This window comes from Neopelma chrysocephalum, unplaced genomic scaffold (assembly GCF_003984885.1).
Source record: "Neopelma chrysocephalum unplaced genomic scaffold, ASM398488v2 Primary Assembly neopelma1_24, whole genome shotgun sequence".
NCBI classification, from domain to species: domain Eukaryota; kingdom Metazoa; phylum Chordata; class Aves; order Passeriformes; family Pipridae; genus Neopelma; species Neopelma chrysocephalum.
In genome coordinates this window covers 3,899,592-3,919,527 of record NW_020897693.1, presented here as the reverse complement: position 1 = coordinate 3,919,527, position 19,936 = coordinate 3,899,592, and the positions used below count along the sequence as shown (strand labels likewise).

Genomic DNA, 19,936 nt, shown 5'->3' with positions numbered 1-19,936 from the left:
ATGGATCCCTTAAGAACTAGTTTCAGCAGAAACTATGACTAAAAATTCTTCTGGAAAATACTCCAGTTATGGTTTATGGACAGAAAAGCCTTAAAAAAGCCCAAACATGTTAATGGTTCCATTAAGAAACAAAAAATAGAAACATACAAATAACTCTTTAAACTAATGCTATGGCAACAAAAAAAAATTTAAAACATCACTTAATAAATGGATTTGACCCAGATTCCTCCTCTCTCTTTTAAGAGAACATTCTTGAGAACAGTTCACAAGCATGTTGGTACTACTAATTTATCTCAATTGTGTCACAACTTTCAAAGCATCAGTAAAAGACTTGCAACATCCGTTCCCACTTTGTTGCCTGCACACATTCTTACCAGTAAGGGCTATTAAAGGAAGCTGAACTAAAACTGAAAACAAGAAAAATTTTAAATCATAATCAGCAGTTGAAGGGAAGGGTGTTTCTTCTACATAGAAAATAAGGGACCTGAAGGATCTGCCAGTGCAGCAATCTTGGCTCCCTCTCCATTTCAGATAATCTCTAGCTCTTGTGATTACATTGTTTTCAATTTAAATTGATCTTTGCTTATCTTCAGCCCACCCAGGTAGTTGTCTTCTTCAGGTGATGACACTGCTATGCCATTTCATTTATTTCAGTCTGAAAAATCACCAACTCAGCTGTGTAGAAGCAGCAAATTTAACTGCATACTCCATTTAATGAACATTTCAATGGAGATGGTGGATGAAACTAGTCTCAAGATGCTCATGTGACAGTTCATTAATAACCTCCCTACAACATGGTATTTTTCTCTCGACATTATTCTTATCTTTACATCCTTATCAAGTCACTTCCCAGTTGCTCTACTGATTCCAAATTTCTCTCACTTAGTCCCCACTGTGGCTCTGCTAGCAAGCAGAAGTCCAAACAGGACAAACCTGCCACTTCTTTGGCTCTGCAATAGAGCTATCAGAGAGAGCTACCAGATTAGTCAGTACAATCTGCCTTTTATTTTTAAACTCCAAGACTCCACATACTCCACTTTCCCTCTGAGTTGGTTTATCACAATCAGCATCACCGAACTGAATTTTCCTCTTCTGCAACACAGATACTATATTTGCAATTTCCAAGCACATCATAAAAGTCACATGATCACAGTATAAGTGGCACTGGAAAAGACCTCTGAGAACCATCTAGTCCAACTCCTGTGCCAAAGCAGTTCCACCTAGAGCAGGTTGCACAGGATCTCTTCCAGGTGGGTTTTGAATATCTCCAGAGCTATTTTGCTGGAGTTGTTTTCATGCGCCTCTTATCCTAGTATTTCTTCTTGCCTTCATGGCTAATCTTACCCACCAGGTCAACAATATCATAGAATCCTAGAATGATTTGGGGTTTGGAAGGGACCTCAAAGATCATGTAGTTCCAACCACTCCTCCAGGGACAGGGACACCTCCTACAAGACCAGGATGCTCAGAGCCCTATCCAACCTGGCCTTCCAGGGATGGGGCTTATTCATTGTCCTGTTTGATTCCCTTGGGAATGAAAACTGGAGCATAATTTAGTTTCTGATTGTCTGTACAGTCACTGATCACTAAACCATTCTTCTCCTGCTAACTATCCCACCCACCCCACGCCTCTGTCCTGCTTCTGTTTTCATAAATTTTAGGGAAAATCAAAATACTTTGTTTTGTTTTAATACCCTTAGCAATGTCTAAATCCAACTTCACCTCTGGCACTCCTCACTTGGTATTTGTGCTTCTTCACCTCAAAAAATGCACCTTTATTTTCCCATGAGTTTTTCCCTCTCCTTTTGTTTCAGACTTTTCCTACTTCTTCTTTGTGGCTGCTCCCTGGGACTCCCTCCCTGAGACACCAATTCAATGGCAGTTCTGGAGTCCATAATCACAGGATATTCCAGACCTCCTTCATATTTAGGTACCTGCCCAATTCAGCCCAGCTGATGTTACTAACTAGCCGCTATAGCCCTAGCACAATTTTCTCCTTGAAATAAGAAGCCTCATTATAGAGCCATTTTTAATTCTTTCCATTTATTTTAAAAATAAGAGTAAATTATGTTTTAAAAGACTGCATAAGCATTCTATTTGAACAAAGCTCCTACATCTCCTTAATTAGTAAAACCAAAGCAACACTAAAACTGTCTTGTAAGCTGAGAGATGAAGAAATTCCTAGACATCAAACACGTGGGGCCTGTATTATTATCAGTATTTTCCTCCTATTTTGCTGCAAAGGTGATCCATGGACTGCATTTAGCAGTCTTTTCTGAAGAATCTTTCTCAACAATATCATAATCTGTGCTCATAATTTCAGTATTAACTGAAGACCAGAGGTAATTTCTGTTTTCAGCTGCCTTGATGAAATGCAGACTGACTCAGTTGATTTCAGTGTCAGTAGATTGTCTCAGCTGGTGAGACAGAATGAAACAATTCATTCCTAAACTTTTGCTGGGATGGGCAACAACATCCCTTTCAGAACAACAGGGAAACAGGAAGTTCTCTGCAGAGAGGATGCCAGCATTCTTCTAGAGAGCCCGAGATACAAGCAGTCATTTACCTCCGCTTGCCCCATACACACACACACACACACACACACACACACTGTTAACACACTGGACAAAATGAACTGCTTGTATTGTCCCTACCCTTCCACTTCTCTTAGGTGCAACACAGCTGCTTTTAAAAGTCTTGCCCATGTATCAACTTACATGCTCTCACTTAGAAAATATTTTTTATTAGCTCAAAGAAGAAATATCTGACATTTCTATGCTTTAAAACTACAACCTGGCAAAACCAGTGAGAATGAAGGCAGCACAAATACATCCTTATAACAACAGAATTTACCTTTTTTCAGCCATCTTTAAATATCCCAGTAAAATCACATCTCAAACTTTTCCCTAGGCTTTTCTTTTTGCATTTCATTTTTGTTTCTGTCAACATTATAACATAAACCATCTGAGAGGCTTCAAACTAAACAGCTTTAAGCAGTGGGTGAAACCACAGTATGTTAACTGACAGGAGGTTTTGGCTCCTTCTTCGTCTTTAAGCATCTATTTCTCAGCTGCTGTTTCTTGCAGCAGGGGCTAGAACATTTATAAACTTCAGCCCAAGACTCCTAATTTCCTAATACATGCTGCTTAAGCATGTTTTCCTTTAATTTGTTTCTTTCTTTGATAACTACACCATTATTCTCTTCCAGCTTGTCTATTTGAATATAACCAATGCTAATTCACATTTACTGCAGCTAGTGCCCTTCATCTAACACCTGTTTGTATCAGATGAAAGCAAGAGACACACATTTTGCTGTGATGTCACCTAACAGAGTGTCTGACAGGTGTCAGAGCTGAGATGACAACCATAAAACAAGACACAGATAGGACAAATAAGGTAAAGCAGAAACATCAGTGTGATACCTCTGATACCTCTGAGCATTAGTCAGTTCTTCTTCAGCCAAATATAAAGCTATTTTCAATGCGCAAACTACAGACAAGTTACTAAGCTGTTTGTTCTAAAAAACAAAATATTTTTCCTATGCCATATAGTCCACAGCCATCTCCAGCCCAAGAGATTTTATCTCAAACAATCTGAAGAGTGGAAGAAGGAAAGCTTATAAAATATCTATCCTTGTCTATGTTGGAAATAGCACAACTCCAAACCAGAGACGAATGCTGAAATACAATCCAGGGGCTGTGCTTCCATTCATAAACTGTTCCATTTGAACACAGGGTCTGGAATGAATTTTATCCTCATGTTCAACGAGAGAGCCACAATTTATTATAGTGCTGCACTTTTCAGTTTCAAAATCATATCCCTAATATTTTTCTCTGTTAGGTCCAGTGGAGATTAGCAGACTTTTCAACCAGGATCATCCATAAAGGGAAAATACAGCAGAACCCAACTGCCCAGAGACACAAAGAAACAAGTCCAGTTATGTACCACGTGGCTAAAAGAAAAGGAAACCCACTGCAAACACACAGCTTCAACTGTTTAAGCTGGAAAGGCATCAGAAAGGTCCTGTTATTAACAGCATAAGTGGGATCTCAAATGTACTCACTTCAGCTCTGTCTTGAAGTTACCACTAGACTGTCTGTGCAGCAGGCCAGCCCTACTACTGCTGTGTAAGATCAGGGTAATGCTCCCTGACAACTTCAAACCCCAAAATAAATAACCAGTGCTTCCCAGTCATTGCATATTCCACAGCTGAGATGTGCCACAAAGATACAGGGTTATTTACGCCAGTTAAATTTTCAGAGCTGTCTCAGGAACCTCCCTGGGTTCTCTAGGGAATCTCACTACCCTCTAATGTTCAAATTAGAAGGAAATTTGAATTCACCAGCACTGGTCAGTATGACCAACTTCAATCTACAGGCTCACTGCTTTTGATGATAATTTAAAATGAACACTGCTTTGACTAGAGCTGCTGTAAGAATATCTTTTTTAAAATAATCTCTGAGGAGCTTTGTTTGTGACTGAAATAAGAAATATTTTTAACACAGCAGCTATAGCTCCATGAGACGCTTTGCCATCTATTTTGGAAGGCAATATGCCAAAAGAACTGTGGTGCATTTTCATTCATCTCTTGGCTATTGCTTCTTCCAAAGTTTCTCTCCAAAGACAGCCAAGACCAAGTTCTGTGAATCATTGTTTGAATGAGATCTATCATTCAATTAGTTTTAAAGCCTTTCTATTCCTTGTTTCTTCACAGCCTTACACACCTCTTGCCCTTCAGGGCATTTGTCCTCATGTCTTTCCCTCAACTGGATGTGCAGACAATTTCTTTGCCACCCATAACAGCTTTCAGATTAAGAAGAAAACTGAATGCAATATCCTGTACAATATTCTTTTTACCTAGAGAGAGAGAAAGAATAAATATCTGCATAGTCACCTACTCATAGACACAGTATTCTAAGAGCTGATCTGCCGCTTTGCATACATTACAGATTTATTGCCCCTCATCTAGGGGCAAGTTAACTCCCTCACAAAGATATCTGTCACATTTACTTTTACCCGAATACACAGGATTATTAATATAGTCTCAGCTATGAAACTGTAAATGTATGATCCACCTAGCTATGTGTAAGTAGGGGAAACTTAGAATTTAACCATAAAACATGAACTGCTTCAAAAAGTGTATTAGTTGGAAGGTTTCAACAATGCGGAAAAAGAAAATCTCTCAACTGTTGTTCTACTGAACAATCCTCAATTTGTATAGTACAGACACTTCTTCCTTACCCTTCTGCTTTCTTCATTATTTTTCCATCTCTTACTGGTTTCTTCTTACTTCTTTCCAGTTTCTCAACTGAAAGGATACTGCTCAAAACCCCACAACTCTCAAATGGATCCACTTTGCCTTTGCTGAGCCAGCTCCTGCAAGCTCAGGACAATTTGGTTTTAATTACTCTTTCATCTAAAAATGCAAATTTTTCACATTTATTGATGTAGTGAAATGGCTACAAAGTGGACAACCAGAAAACAAACGTTTGTATCTGAAAAAAGTAAATACAATTTCTGTTTGACCAATAACTTTAGAAACAGTTTGAAGATAGAGTATTTTAACCCACAGGGGAACACAATATGCATTCAGGAATACATTGCAAAGATGCTTACTGGATTTGAGTTCTGCTGTCACAGCACTCAGGACTTCAACATTTCTGAAAGTCAGTGGGACTTCAGGAATTTTGAGAACATTGTCCTCAGACCTAAAAGCACAATTAAAGATTTCCAGGTATCTGACTGTTCGGTGGAACTGTGTCTTTAAAAGGTACTTGAAGAATGATTTTGTCTCCAAACTGGGTCATCACATTCAGGCTGTTCTCTGGCCACTGTAGAATATGTTACTGCAGGGACTAAGAGACCTGGCACTATTAATTTTTCACCTTATTCCTCATGAGTCCCACCATTTTTTGTTTTGCCTGCTACTACATAAACATTAAAAAAAAAAACCCTGTCTCAGAACAACGATGTCTGCTTTCCTCCTGTATGACTACAGACAAAAGAAACAATAATGAATGGTATAATACAGATTTACTGCAAATTCCCAACTATCTGTTCATCTGAGTCATTAAGACTGCAACTCCAGGTCACGGTGATCCCTCAATTCCCAAGCAAGATGACTCATTTGCTTTTACAGGAATACTGTCTGGGGTTCAAACTCATTTTTCTGGGGGAAGATTTTCAAGGTAGAATTAAAAATGCAAATTAGGATGCAGACAGCTAAGAGATGAAGCACTTTTTCACAGTTCTAAGAAGCTGGTTTTCCTCTTCCCCTTCTGCACTGCCTACAGGAATGTGCTGGCTGGAGAAAAACGACAGAAATGCAAACTTCCCATCGAGAGACAGGATGGAGAGATTTTGTATGTACTGCATTTTTAGCCACGGATTTGTGACAGGACTGGGAGAGAGTAATGAACAAATGGATATGTGTTGACTCATTCACCATTCTTTTTAATGAGAATTAATGGCTCTTGAAAACAAAAATGTGTGTATCTTTTGAAGAGTTACAGCTAGAAGAAGGCAGTATTCTACCCAATTCAACAGTGAGGCTTATCAGGCCTGACTTTTATTAACCCAGTAATTATTACACCCACTAACTCACAAACCTAGCTACGGATTAGGACTCAGCATGCTGAACACTATACAAACAAAAACCAAAATGTTAGTGTCACTTAAGCAGTTTCTCTTAAAACACTATGGCAACTTGAGTTTGCTATGGCATTATCCACACAGTTCTTACCCCATCACTACAAAGGTGCAATGGAAGAGTGCCCTGCTGGGACTGGTTGTTGCCAGGAGAGAAAGAAAACTTTACTGCAAAGTTCATGAGTCAACTAACACTTAATTTTGCTGTAGTTTTGAAAAAGACTATAGAACACAGTGGGTAATGCTGCACACCACTGCTACCAGCTGCCCTCCAGCTCACAGCAGAGGTTCCCCTTGCAAGGCTCACTGTGGCTGGATCTGTCCTTGCTGTAGTGGCTGGCTGCCTCTGGAAGCCTGACTGAAGTTCTAGAGACAGTCAGGCTACCCACAAAGTTCACGCTGTATGAAATTTTTGTTGACACCTTTTGATTGGCTGTCCTCAAAAGTTGCCTCTTCTACTTTCAATGCTAAAGACACGGTAGAATTTCAATCTTGCAGAGAAACACTTCATTCATTAAGTAACACCTTCTCCTTCTTAATAAGTCTTTTCCCTCTTTCTCAAAAAAGAGATTTGATTTCATTAAAAACATAAAACAAAAGGTATTGCCTCATAAAATACCCAGCTGTGCTGAGGTACATGGCATCATTTAAAAACAAACACACTTCCATCCCTAGTCTTTTATTCTACTGATCTTGGTGTGTCACAAAGTTCAGAGAAGCATCTAATGGTTTGTGTTGGAAGGGACCTTTTAAAGATCATTTAGTTCTGCCCCCTCTGCCATGGGCAGGGACACCTTCCACTAGACCAGTTTTCTCAAAGTCCCATCCCGTTTGGCTTTGAACACTTCCGGGGATGGGACATGGACAACTTCTCAGGGCAACACGTTCCAGTGTCACACCACCCTCACAGTAAAGAATATCTTCCTAATACCCGATCTAAACCTAGACTAGGTCTCTCAAAGCAAGTTCCATGGCCTAAGTAGCCAAACCCCTGGCTGCAGCACCAGTCCTGTATCCAACTGATGATTCTCCAGATTCAGCTGACCCTTGGGTGATGTTCCCTCTCTTTGACATTGCTCACGTGGAGATCAGGAGAGTAGATATTTGTTATTAGTACATGACAAATTTTGTTTTTCTGAGACATACCTGACTCCTTTTTATTCAGCTTGCTGCTGAGCACCTATAAAATAGGATTCACGTGTTTTACTTGGTAGCTTTGTCTAGAATTTCCAAAAATGCTTGAAAAAGCATTGACTTAATTTATAGCAGTAACAGCATAAATATTAGATTTACTACTCATTGTTTTGAAATAATTATATTTGGCTATTTGTCTTTCAGTCAAAGTCATCACCTTTGAGTTTGGAATGATACAATTCTCAGAGATAATACCAGAAATCTCATGACTCAGTACTGCCTGTACTACTCGGTACTGGCTTGCTGCAATCACATGAGGCGGTCAGTCCCAGCACAAAGTCTTAAGCCAAGTAGGTTTGCCTTTACTGTCTTGGAAACCTCTCTTGGGTAAAGTTAGGATCTCCCAAATAACTGCTTCTACCATGAGATAAAATGTTCCTGGTAATAGTTCTATTAGTTGGAGTCTGCTGATACAGATGATCAAGGTGAGCGGTCATTCATGGGTACATATATTGCACACGCACACACAGAGCTACCAGCCACTGCAGAGGAGTGGTGTGAAGCACCAGGATTCAACTCATGACCTTCTGATACAGAGCTCCAGGGTCTGCCACTTCAGTTAAAAAAAACTCCAGTACCTGCCAATATTAGCAAAGCTGCATCCTGTTTGCAATTCCCCAGTGAGATGGACTGAATGCTTGTAAGCAGTTCTGATTCTATTCAGGAAAGGGCAATCATGTAGTACTTCAAAAAGCTCTGGACGCCTCCTCCTTTTTACTACTTATGTCATATTATCTTATTTATACAACTACAATTTCCCTTCTTTTATGGTCCCTGCATAAGAGGGACAAATACTTGTATTACAGATCCATCTAGGTTTCAAGATTGATATGTTCATGATAGAAAAAGACTTCTGCATATATATAATTTCAGCCTTTTTTCCTTGTTTTATGTATGTGTGTGATTTGGCACACAACATATTAATAGATAACCTACAGATAAACAGTTGCAGACTGCTGCATCTTGCAGTGTTCACTGAGGGAGAAATTAGTTGAACATAAATAAAATGCTCATGCACTTTTTTAAAACAACTGCAAGAGAACAAATGTGTCTGCTTACCCCAGGGGTCCAACCTTGGCCAACACACCTATCTGAATCTCCAAAACTCTTCTGAAAAAGAGCCAGTGTGATCCAAGGGTGCCCAAGTGTGCCCCGTAGAAAAACACTGGTGCTTCTGCTTCAATCCCCAAAACTTCAATATGATCTTCAGCAGAACAATGAATAATACTTCTTAACAAATGGAAAATCTATCAATTCAGAACTGGTTCAGCCCCATATAGAAGGTACTTCAAATTACAGAGAAATGTAGCTAGCCATAGCTGGCTGCTTCACATACAAAGGGCAAAATCAGTGAGTTACAAAGAGCAGGAAGGATAATTTTCTCTCCTTACCCATATGCTTTCCTGACTAGGGCCCACAGGGGATTTGCTGGGGGATTTGCTGATAAAACACAGCTTTGTCACATTTGTCAGACCTGAGGCTGTCATGGAAACATAACTGATGTGACAAACGTTAGTGAGCCACTGTCACAAGGGCAATCTGTCCGAGCCAACAGTCACTGCTCCTCTTCAGTAGTGGGCAGCAGTGAAACAGCCCAGCAGGCTCTCAGTGCCACTCGGCTGCCAAAAGTGTCCTGGACTTCTTTATTTTGGGAACACCATGCATCCATCACACTGAAGAAGTATTTTACAGGATTCCCAGTCTACAATGATGGGTCAGTTGGTTCGTTTGCTTTTAAATCTGATCATAAGCAAATCTTGAAATGATAAGTGTTGAAATGACAAGCTGAGCCAGAAGCCTGGGTTTTGACTTTGCTCCTCTTCTGCCCAACTTGCAGAAAACCAGTCTCTCATCCAGAAGAATAATTACCTTTTAACAAGGTTTCCTTCTTTCACAGATAACCAGCTGGCTTTTTTTTTCTGCACTGTTCTTCCAACTATTCCCAAGCATTTCCCTTTTCCACCCAGACTCAGGAGCAGCTGACTGTTCCCTCACTGTAAGCAATAGGTTTCTCCTTATCTCATGACAAATCATTTTTAATAGTAAACATTTTAATACTTCCAGAAGCCATATTATTTGGCATCCATACAGGTAGCAAGATCTCCTCCTTCTTAGGAACCAGTGGCAGTCCACTTTGGAGTCTGTCCTGTCACTGTGTCCCTGGGGCCCATGTGATACCAGATCTTTGAGGACAGTAAGCTCATGTGCACTGCTACTGTAGGCAAGGTCACTTACCACACCAAGAATGCAGCTGGCAAAAGGACATTACACACCTGATACAACTCAGCAAGAGGCTGATGCACAAGAGGGCTTCACCTAAAGCAGCCTGGTTTTGCATATGGAAATATTATTGAGCTAGAGAAAGAGGAATGTGGCCATTTTTTCAGGATTTCAGGACATCACACAGACTGATTAGAGCAGCCATTGGCCGACTCCTGAAATCTCTGGATAAATGCCCACTTTGCAATCAGTCTGCCCTATCCAGAACATGAACTGCATAGATTTTCCAGATAAATCATGAAAGCCTTTAGCATAACTCCACTGCCTTCCTCTACATGAGGGTCTTGCCACGCTTTTAGAACATGTAGCACACCCATTATCAGAGCCATCAGTGGCACAGGGACTGTGCTGGGAACTGCTGACAAGGTGCTGCAACTGAAGACCTTGGGCTGCTTCTTGGATGCCCTGTCCTTCCAGATAGTTATATATCCCAGGAAGCATTCTGTGCTATTGTAGTACACAGCCCTGAGTCACGTTTACATTTGTTTTCTACTGTCCATGCACATCAGCCAGTAGCAAATAAATCACAGCAGGGACCTTAGCTCTTGATGTGTTTCAGCAGAAACCTGGATAATGTTTCCATAGGAGAGGAAAGCAGATCTTAACGCCCATGTCAAATTTGACAGTACATTACACTGAGACTGGCACAGAAGAGAGTATAACCTGTTTTCTGTTCCACCAGCTTGTATAGCAGCCCTCTCACCACACACAAAGACCTCCAAACATGTGGGCATGAAGTGAGTGTTTCTAAATGCAATAGGGTTCAACTTCTGCCTTCATCTACCTTTACATAAAGCAAATCTCATTTCCAGGGAGATTTATGTTGAAAAAGGATCCTGGGCTCAGCTGCTGGATAGAAAGTGAAATAGCTTCACTCCCAATGCTACCCTTTTCCCCTGTCTCCTTAGACACTAATGGGAGGAAGAGGAGAGCAGAGGCAGCACATGACAACAGACATGGTCTGCAAGGACTTCAGTTCTTCATGTCCTCCGTGCCTTGACAGCAGCTCTGACCTGACTCAAGGGAATGGTGTTCCTGCCCAGCTGATCTTCCAATCACCCTCAAGAACATGAGCTCTCTGCACTAAAAAACATTCACTCTCCTCCCAGACCAGGGTGACCAGGGCCAATTTAGCCTTCTTGCCTTGTGCCAGTCTTCACTCTCACCTTTTGTGACTCCTGCCACACTAAAGCCTCTCAGGAGGGGGCAGGGGGAACAGTCCTATGAAAGCTCGTGATGTTACAGCACCATGGCAGAGGCTTGTTGCCGTAGGAAACAGAGGACCTCAATGGATCATCTTATGCAGCTCCAGGGACAGAACTGGCTCTCCTCCACTGAAGTCTCAGATCAGGGAAAAAGAATTGTAGTTGTGCCTCAGTTGCCCAGGCTGGGTCTTGCTTGCTTAGAGGTGGCACACATGGGCAGTGTCTTCCACAGGAAAGAAAGAGGTGACCAGACAGCAGCATGCACATGTCCCAAGGCAATGCTGCTCAACTTGCAACAAGCTGTCATGTGCTGCTGCAAATAAAAAGAGCACTGACAAACCAATGTTTGCTCTTATGTCTTCATACATTCCCAAAAGCCACTCTGCCCAGGCACAAGTGCAGCAGGATCAGTACAACGGTGGAACCCAGTCTGATGCACAGCAGAGCAGCTCTGATCCAGAGCATCAGCTGATTACACAAAGTATATCCATTGTCCAGAAGTGGTTTTATTTTCACTCTGAAACCAACTTGACTCTTCTTCAAAAACCAACACCAGAATGAATCACTCGAAATAATCTTTTAGGTAGTTTTCTAAAGACTGGTTTGCAATGCATCCCCTTCCCTGTGACAACATGCCAGGAAACCCCCAGGGAGCTCTCCCAGAAACTGCTAGAGAGTGAATGCAAAACAGGCTGAGCTGTTCAGCTTCTCTCCTCCTCAGCATGGGTTTGAACATGTCGACAGCAGGGTGGTATGAAGATGGTTTTGTCCCCTACAAATCTTTTGGATAAACAGGATTGTGCTCTACATCAGAGATTTCTCTTTGTAACTTCAGTCAGTATTTCCTTGCCTTGCCATTCTTGACAACTCAGTCATAAAACAGCTCTCTCTGGAATACACCATTCAAATTAATCAGCTGTCAGCTATTCTCCATTTAAAACTAATAATAGAAGGTTTGCCTGAGCCTGTGAGAGACTGAAACATGGAAATACGAATTGTGCAGCTACAAATGTTTCCATATTGCTGCAGCTTTCAAATTGCCTTTTACTCTCTACCAAGAAGGCATGAAACAGCATTGCAGGGAGCAGGTTTTGTACTGTCAAAATTGCCCAACTGTCCTCAGCATGCCCATAATGTGGTAAATGCTTAGTGATGCCTTTTAACTCTCAAGCATGCTTTAAAGACAAGAGGGATGTTCTGGTCATAAACCAACAGGCTCAGCTGGACCAGGAGCACGGATAATTTGATGGCTTGTATCCTTTGGATGCCAGCTGCAAAGGGGGTGCCAAATTGTGTTCTTGCCATTGGCAGAAGTTTTAGCTTCCAATTCATCTTCTTGTCATCAAACTGCAACAGGATGGAGAAAAAAACTTCCAGGGGGGAGCACTGCCTGGCAGAATGAGGAAACAGGACTCCTTTGAACAGTCCCTTGTCTACAGCAGTTTGGCTTCAACTGGGCAGAGAGGATTAATGCCACATGAGGCCTGAACTCAGAATAAGAGCTGGCACTGGAGGAAAGCCAACTGTGCAACACTCCTCTAACTGCTTAGGGGACTCTGCCATTGTCACATGAAACTAAGGAACAGCTGGGGGGGCTCTGTTCAAAAAGCACTCAGGTTGGAAGCACGTTTGCAAAGCATGATGAAGGAACAAGAGCAGCACCTGCCTCTTCCAGGTCTGCTACAGCAACTACCACCAGGGGACTTTGCCTCTACCAGCAGTAGGTTCATTTTCAGCCTAAAAAATACTTTTAAATGCCTCTCAGCCTTTTAAGAGAAAGAAGTAGTTTAAATCCCGGACCGGAAGCCTTAATTATAATGGATTTGTGTGAAAGTTGCCAGATCTCCCCCTGCTCTGTGATCAGGACTGTGCCAAGAGTCTGCTTTGTGTCACACCAGCAACTGTGTTGAGTTCAGCAAAGTAACTGGGTCAAAGATGCACAGGCAGAAGAGAGATCACTGACTAGCACTCATGACAGCCTTCACTGCAGAGCACAATGACAGTGCAATCATGTGGAGGTTCTTGCTGTAATTTAAGGTAGTCAGACTCATATCCAGCATAAGCTCGTCAGAATGGATCTTTGTGTGTTACATTTTGCACCTTGGGAAGTTACTCAGTTACCAAGACCAGAAAACAGCACCTGAGAGGAAACAACTGAGAACTCATGGTTCATATTGCTGGAACTGAAACTAGCTTATAGAAAAATTAGGAGAGATTTGAGCATCCTCATGAGCAGCTCTTCTAAACATGCAGCACTGCTGTTTTCAATCAGTTAATTCCACCTATGGTGAGCATAAGGTTACAGACAAAGAATACTGATCTCATGTTCAAGAATTTCATGATACATCTGTCCACAGCTGTAACACCAGGTGCTCTGAAGATCACCCAAACTTCAAAGAAAACAGTAGAAATGGAGAAAACTACAGGGTTTTTCCAGTGTCTCACATACTTTCCCAAAGAAAAAAAAATAGAAAGGACTGGAGTTATTTAGAGAAGGGAAAAAGAACAGAAACAAGTATTGAATGATACAGAGAGTCAGTCCTAGATAGTCTCAGCTCTTTCACAAAGCAGTGTATTTCCATATAATAAAGACAAATGTGTCAGGGTAATTAACCTGGAATTCACTACAAACAGACAACACTATGGAGAGAGGGAGTACAAGGAGTTACACAAGAGATGATCTTATGCAAGGTAAAACAAGCAATTAAAAACATTATACTTCAGAATATAAAAATTACTCATCAGACATTCAAGGAGAGAGAATAAAAAAAGATTTCTACTGTGACCCTTCACTTTTCTTCTAAGTAAAATGAGACAGAAAGCAATTAATCCCATCAAAAACCACACTGATCTCTCTGTAAATCTCAGAGCCACTGACTATCCACAAACTGAACGTGGACATACAGCCACTGGCAGAAACATGGTGGACACATGGGACCAACAAGGAGATTTATGTCAAAACAACACAGAGCAACTGCCTTTGAGATACAGAAACGAATGCACTTAAAAAGCGACAACTACAGCAGGACTGCAAATGCTGAGCTAAAGACCTGGCCAGAGATGCTGTGTTGAGCACAGAGATGCTACACCTGCACAGAGACCTGCAAGAACTCCACCTGCATCAGCAGGCATACCAGCTTCTGGAACTGCTTCCTCCCTTAATGGATGAAAATACTAATGTGCCAATGCCTATGTGCTGCTGGGTACATTTATACCCAACCATAATAGGTCAGCTATGAGGTATCTTGTTATGATTGTAGCTACAAATATATTATGATTTCTTTTTAAATTTCCTACTAGTAAGGTATATGTAGTATATAACATATGAAAACTTCACTTGGAACCATTCAGAATGCTAGAACATATGGAAATTATCTTAAAGGACTATGGAAATGATGCCTTATATCACTTTTCAAAGTAACATGCAAATGCTACAGTACAGACCATTAAGGGAAACGCCACTCATCCAGAAACTCACCAGACAGAATTCACCAGGCTTCCCACTGCATCACACCACACAACAGAAAAACACCAAACCCCCACTGTTGCCTTTGGAATGCCGAGTTTGCAACACCTTGCAGAGATCTCTCAGGATTCCCAGGATGATCAGCTGTAAAACGGAAGCACTTAAGAGCAGTGGTTCTGATGCTGAAAATCATTAGATTTGTCTGTCTCAGAAATTTCAGGGACTAATAGCATTTTCCCACAAATGAGTCTTAAACTTGGGTAATCATCACTGCGTTCCTTTGTAAGGAGGGGGATGGTTCAAATTAACACACCAGTTTCACAGATATTTCATTTCTAGTCAAGAAAGGCACAAGAATTTCTTATTAAACTGCTCCCAATTCCACAAAGAGATGAAAAACTATTTTTTTCCGAACCAGGTTATTGATATTCACTAGTAGCAAGAATAGAATCAAGTTGGTCAAATCTGGTAGGCAAGAGGGGGACACAAAGTGTTAAACAGCGTTGCTCAGCCCTCAGTTTGCAGATGACAGCTGCCAGTGCTGCTCCAGGACAGCCTGCTTCTCCTGCATGAGTGCCCTATGGCACATCACAGCTCTAACAGTGTTTTCTTCCTAAAATCTTCCTGGAACTCCCCCCTAAAGCACAGCCAATACTGCCCTTTAAAAAAAGGAACACTTTGCACACACAGACACACACACCCATAGACAACAGCCATTTGTGAGGAGGGGAGGTGGGATAGAAGGATCCGATTTCCATTCACGGCACTTTCCCTTCTAGGAGGATATTAGGAGAAAGGGGAAATCAGCATCACCATTATCTCCAGCTCGTGTTAACAGCCACGCTGAAGCCAGTCAGCAGCGCCTGGCATTGTTTGGAGGAACACAAAAGACCTTCTGTTTGGAAAGTTCAAGAAAGAAAACGGAGAGCCTGTGGCCTGGTCCTGCAGTCAAAAGACTGAAACAGAGGCTGGGAAGTTCTCAGGCAGAGGCTGATCCGAAGCCCTTTGAAGTTGACTGGGAAAACTCCCATGGACTCCAGCAAGCTTTGGATCATGCCTGAAACGCACAAAAGGGAACAAAGCAGCACAAAAGTAGAAATGAGCATCTGCTAGAGGGGGATTTAAACAGCACAGGGGTGATCTAGTCTGTTCATCATGGTTGCTGGTACAGTGCATTTTTGTGATGTTTGAAGAAGTAGGATTATATAAAAGTTTCAAGTCTTTTTATTAGGGCATAGCAGTTGTACATTCATCATGAGATATTCTTCCGCATAAAATCCTATGCATGCTATCCTAACACTGGGTGTTTAATACAGCACTTAGCAAAAGTCTCTGAGGAAAGGGGGGAGGAAAAGTCTCTTTCAAACTGCTGAAATTATGAGGGTTTTGCTTTCTTTCCCCACTGCCCTCTCCCAAAAAGGCTTGTTTAAAGCTATGAAATACACAGTCCAGGACTAAAAAGCTTATTAAGAACAATGCTGCCAGCATCATCTATTCACAAGCAGCAGTTTGAGAAAGAGCCCAACCCAGAAGAAACTCTTTAGCAGCACATTCTCCAAGCAACTGTTAAAGGATCCCAAGTGCGTCAGGGCTCCAAATCCTCTGCTTAATTGTAGTGTAAATTAGTTTCTCGTTAAAGATTAATATAGGAGCATTCAAGATGAAAGAAATGTTTTCTGGTTTCTGTAACACTTCCATAATCATTTTCTTGCATATAGGAGTAATTGTTGCAGTGGTTTTAAAGACTGACGCTGTCTAGGTCCTAAATGATATTTTCTGGGAGCTAATTAGTTCTAAACTTTTCTCTTCTTAAAATACTTCTTGTAGCCTTTGCACAAGATTCAATCAAGAGCCAAAGTAAATCCCTTCCCCCCCACAAGCCCCCCAAACAAAAAATGCAGGATGTTTCCTCTTTCCCTGGCTAATAGAATCCAACTGTTGCTGCATGACATCATTCCCCAGAGCTAGGGAATCCAAGCTCGCTCCGACACTCGGCTGGGAGTAAACACCACAGAGAAAAAAAAAAAAAAAATGGAAGAAAACCCACCAAACACCAAACTTTACAATGGGAGGACATAACATTAAAAAGGCAATTTTTGTTACCTGAAATTTGGAGCGTTTCCCTTTCCACTCCATTGTCAGATTTGTATTTCCCAGAAAAAACTCTGTCTTATTATCTGAGGCAATCAGAAAACCAGTCGTTTAGTATCTAATACCTGCTGTGCTTCCCATAACTCCTTCATATGACCTTTCGCAGCACTGATTCCAGCTAAAATGATTGCAGAGAACACAGACCGGCCAGGCCAGTTGTCATGGAGATCTCTCTCTCCCCCTTTTCATAAGCGCGCGCGCATACACACACACACACAGATTTAAACAATTCTGGGAGGCATCCACAAAACAGCATGCCTTTTCATCAGCTAAGTTTTTGAAACATTCCACCCCTCCTCCAACCCCTCCCTAGAGTCAGCCCAGGAAGCTGAGCTTTGGTCATGAATCGATTGTTGAAATCAGAGATATCGCCTCTAAAAAAAGAGAAAGCGACCACAGAACTTGTACTTTTTTTTACCCTCAGGAAGGAAAACAGAGATGTTTTCTCACTAAAGCTTTGGACTAAAAGTAAATCTATCGCATTCAAACCTGCAGGCTATTTGTCTTTGCCCCCCTTGTTATGAATTTGATATCTGAAAGCACTAAGCCCTTGTCGAAATACAATCACGCAGATTGCAAGAAGTGCTGCTGGCAAGGCCTGACTGCTTACCTTGCTGTTCTCCCAGTACCAAGCCAGTTACTTAATTAGCACAGGTATTCATCACGGTCATGCAGGACTTCCTGTATTCTTTCATGTTTCTGTAATTAAGAAGAAAAATGGGCAGGTCAGGAACATGCAACTCAAACAAACAGAAGGAAAAAAAATATCAGCTAAACAAGAACACACAGATACATCTGGAATTTTTCCTCATACTGACAATAAGTTTAAGTCTGTCTTACCTAAAACTCGCTATCTCCCCGTTAAAGGAGAAACCCATTTCAATGACGTTTGTGAATACAAGAACTGATTAGTTTACCATATTCACTGGCACCATGGTTGCAAAACAAAACTTACTCCAAACATAAATAAAGACATACAAATTTTTTTCCCTGACAAAAAAAATTCTAAATTAATCCCCACCAACGTCATATAGGAAAGTCTGGACTGATAAATCAAGAGAACAGAAAATACTTTTTAAAAAAAAAAGAAAGAATATTTAGCAAGAAAATTAAGTAAAAAACTATTTGGACTCAGGAGAAGAGCACTGTGCCCAAAGTTTTTTACACATTGAGAAATACCTTGGAGACTTACTCTTTAGAAGACTTAACTGGAGTCAGTCATTCAAAGTTTTAAAACTTCATAAAAGATACTGAAGGGACTGCATGACTCCAGGTTCTGCAATGAGCAGTACAAGCAACAGTCCCTCTAGTGGGCAGAAAATTGCAAAGCTGCCTATGCCGTGCTAAACGAGAAATCAATTTCTTCTTTCTCTGTCAACCACTTCATTATGCTGCTATGATATTCCACCCCTGCATTCAAAACTTAAAATTACCGTATAAAATCCTTTATATGTTACTTAGGGAGCTGAACACAAGAAAATGTACATTACATGATCAACATAACTAGGTTTACACACGAGATTAGAGAGTTCTAACATATTACTCTTCTGGTTGTGTTTTTAATATGATAGCAAAAGTGAGCTTAAAAACAAGACCTAGACAGTGAGATAGTCAAGATGTCTTATGGGAACATATGACTCTCTCCATAGCCATTATCAGATATAAACTACACTGGAGCATATTATTTACTGTACTTCAGAAAACTCTACAGTTTGTGAGTGACAGGGCTCTGAGTAGATTGTGCACTTAAACCACCTCTCTTTCTAACAAAAACATCACACAAAAGCATATACACGAGGCACATTTTACAGTGTTACCAAAACTATGTGCAGACTATTCACAGGTAGATAAATAAACAAAACAGCTAGCAAGAATCCAGAAGATGCTAAAATTACAGTAAAGAGTTTCTAGAATGAAAGCTCCACATGCTAAGCTTGCAATTTCACCCTAACTTCCTTTAAAAATGCATCAGTGAAGGCCAGCAGAGCCATGAGAGCCAAATATGAAAAGTTATGATATTTTTGTCCTGAAAAGTTCCCTTTGGTGTTTGACTGAGGTAAAGTCATCACATGCTGCAAGCGGGCACAGTTTCAGCAGTGTGACTGGGGAAAGAGGAAACTGCTAGATCCTCCCATGAAAGTAATGTTTTAAACTACATCACTGCAGAGGGAATGTTCAAAGACATGGAGGTAATAAAAATCAATGGACAAGTAAAATGAACTAGGAACTGATCAATGGACAAGTGAAATGGCTGATCAGCCTCAGATTTCCCCATAGACCCCATTACTGGTAGCATGGGAGTATGTACCAACCATCTGCATCACATCCCACTCCAGTGTTTATCACAAGGCTCTGTGGCACTTCATTAGGTGACCACATCAGCATATATGGCAAGGATCTGGGGAAGCATGCAAGCTAGCACTTATAAATAATTGAAAATACTCAGTGCATTAAATATACACTCAGTTACAGTTTAAAGTTCCAAGCAAAGCTTAGTCATTAAAATATATTAAGCATACACAAATACGTAGGAACAAAGCGCAGTAGTAAAACTATGACTGGAGCTTTGGTCTAGGACAGGTGACTACCACAGAAGCCCTCAGACAAGCACATTTCTATTCTAAGCCTCATGAATACACTGTTCATCTGTTCCTTCCCAAAAGGTGACATACTTTGCTCCAACTGACCCCAGCGAAACAAGAACCGTTCCCACGCTTTACTTTTTTCTCACTAGGCTCTTATTTGAGCACATCGATATCTCAGAACACAATTTAGGATCAGGACCGAGTTTGGGATCATAAACAGAGGACATGGTGAACAGCTGGCATGACATTAATTACAGTGTCACAGCTCTATTGTGATCAAAAGGCATCAGAGTATATACCCTCATCCCCTGGAAGAGACAGACAATCCATTACTCACACACAGCTGATGTTTAGTTTCTTATTTCCGATACATTTCCCATTTCTGTCTGGTTGAACACACTCCTTTC

General features: G+C 41.1%; 1 protein-coding gene across 4 annotated transcripts in view; it reads right to left on the bottom strand.

Moving 5' to 3' along the window:
- ST5 (suppression of tumorigenicity 5) overlaps positions 1-19,936 on the bottom strand; it is a 168,520-nt gene that overhangs the window by 116,084 nt on the left and 32,500 nt on the right. For 2 of the 4 annotated variants that reach the window (XM_027700637.1, XM_027700664.1), the window contains exons 2-3: positions 17,555-17,643; positions 16,897-16,970 (exon numbers count right to left, since the gene is read on the bottom strand). The gene's annotated coding sequence lies outside the window, so the exon portion shown is untranslated. The remainder of the gene's footprint in view (positions 1-16,896; positions 16,971-17,554; positions 17,644-19,936) is intronic. The other 2 variants (XM_027700645.1, XM_027700672.1) reach the window with 1 other exon arrangement.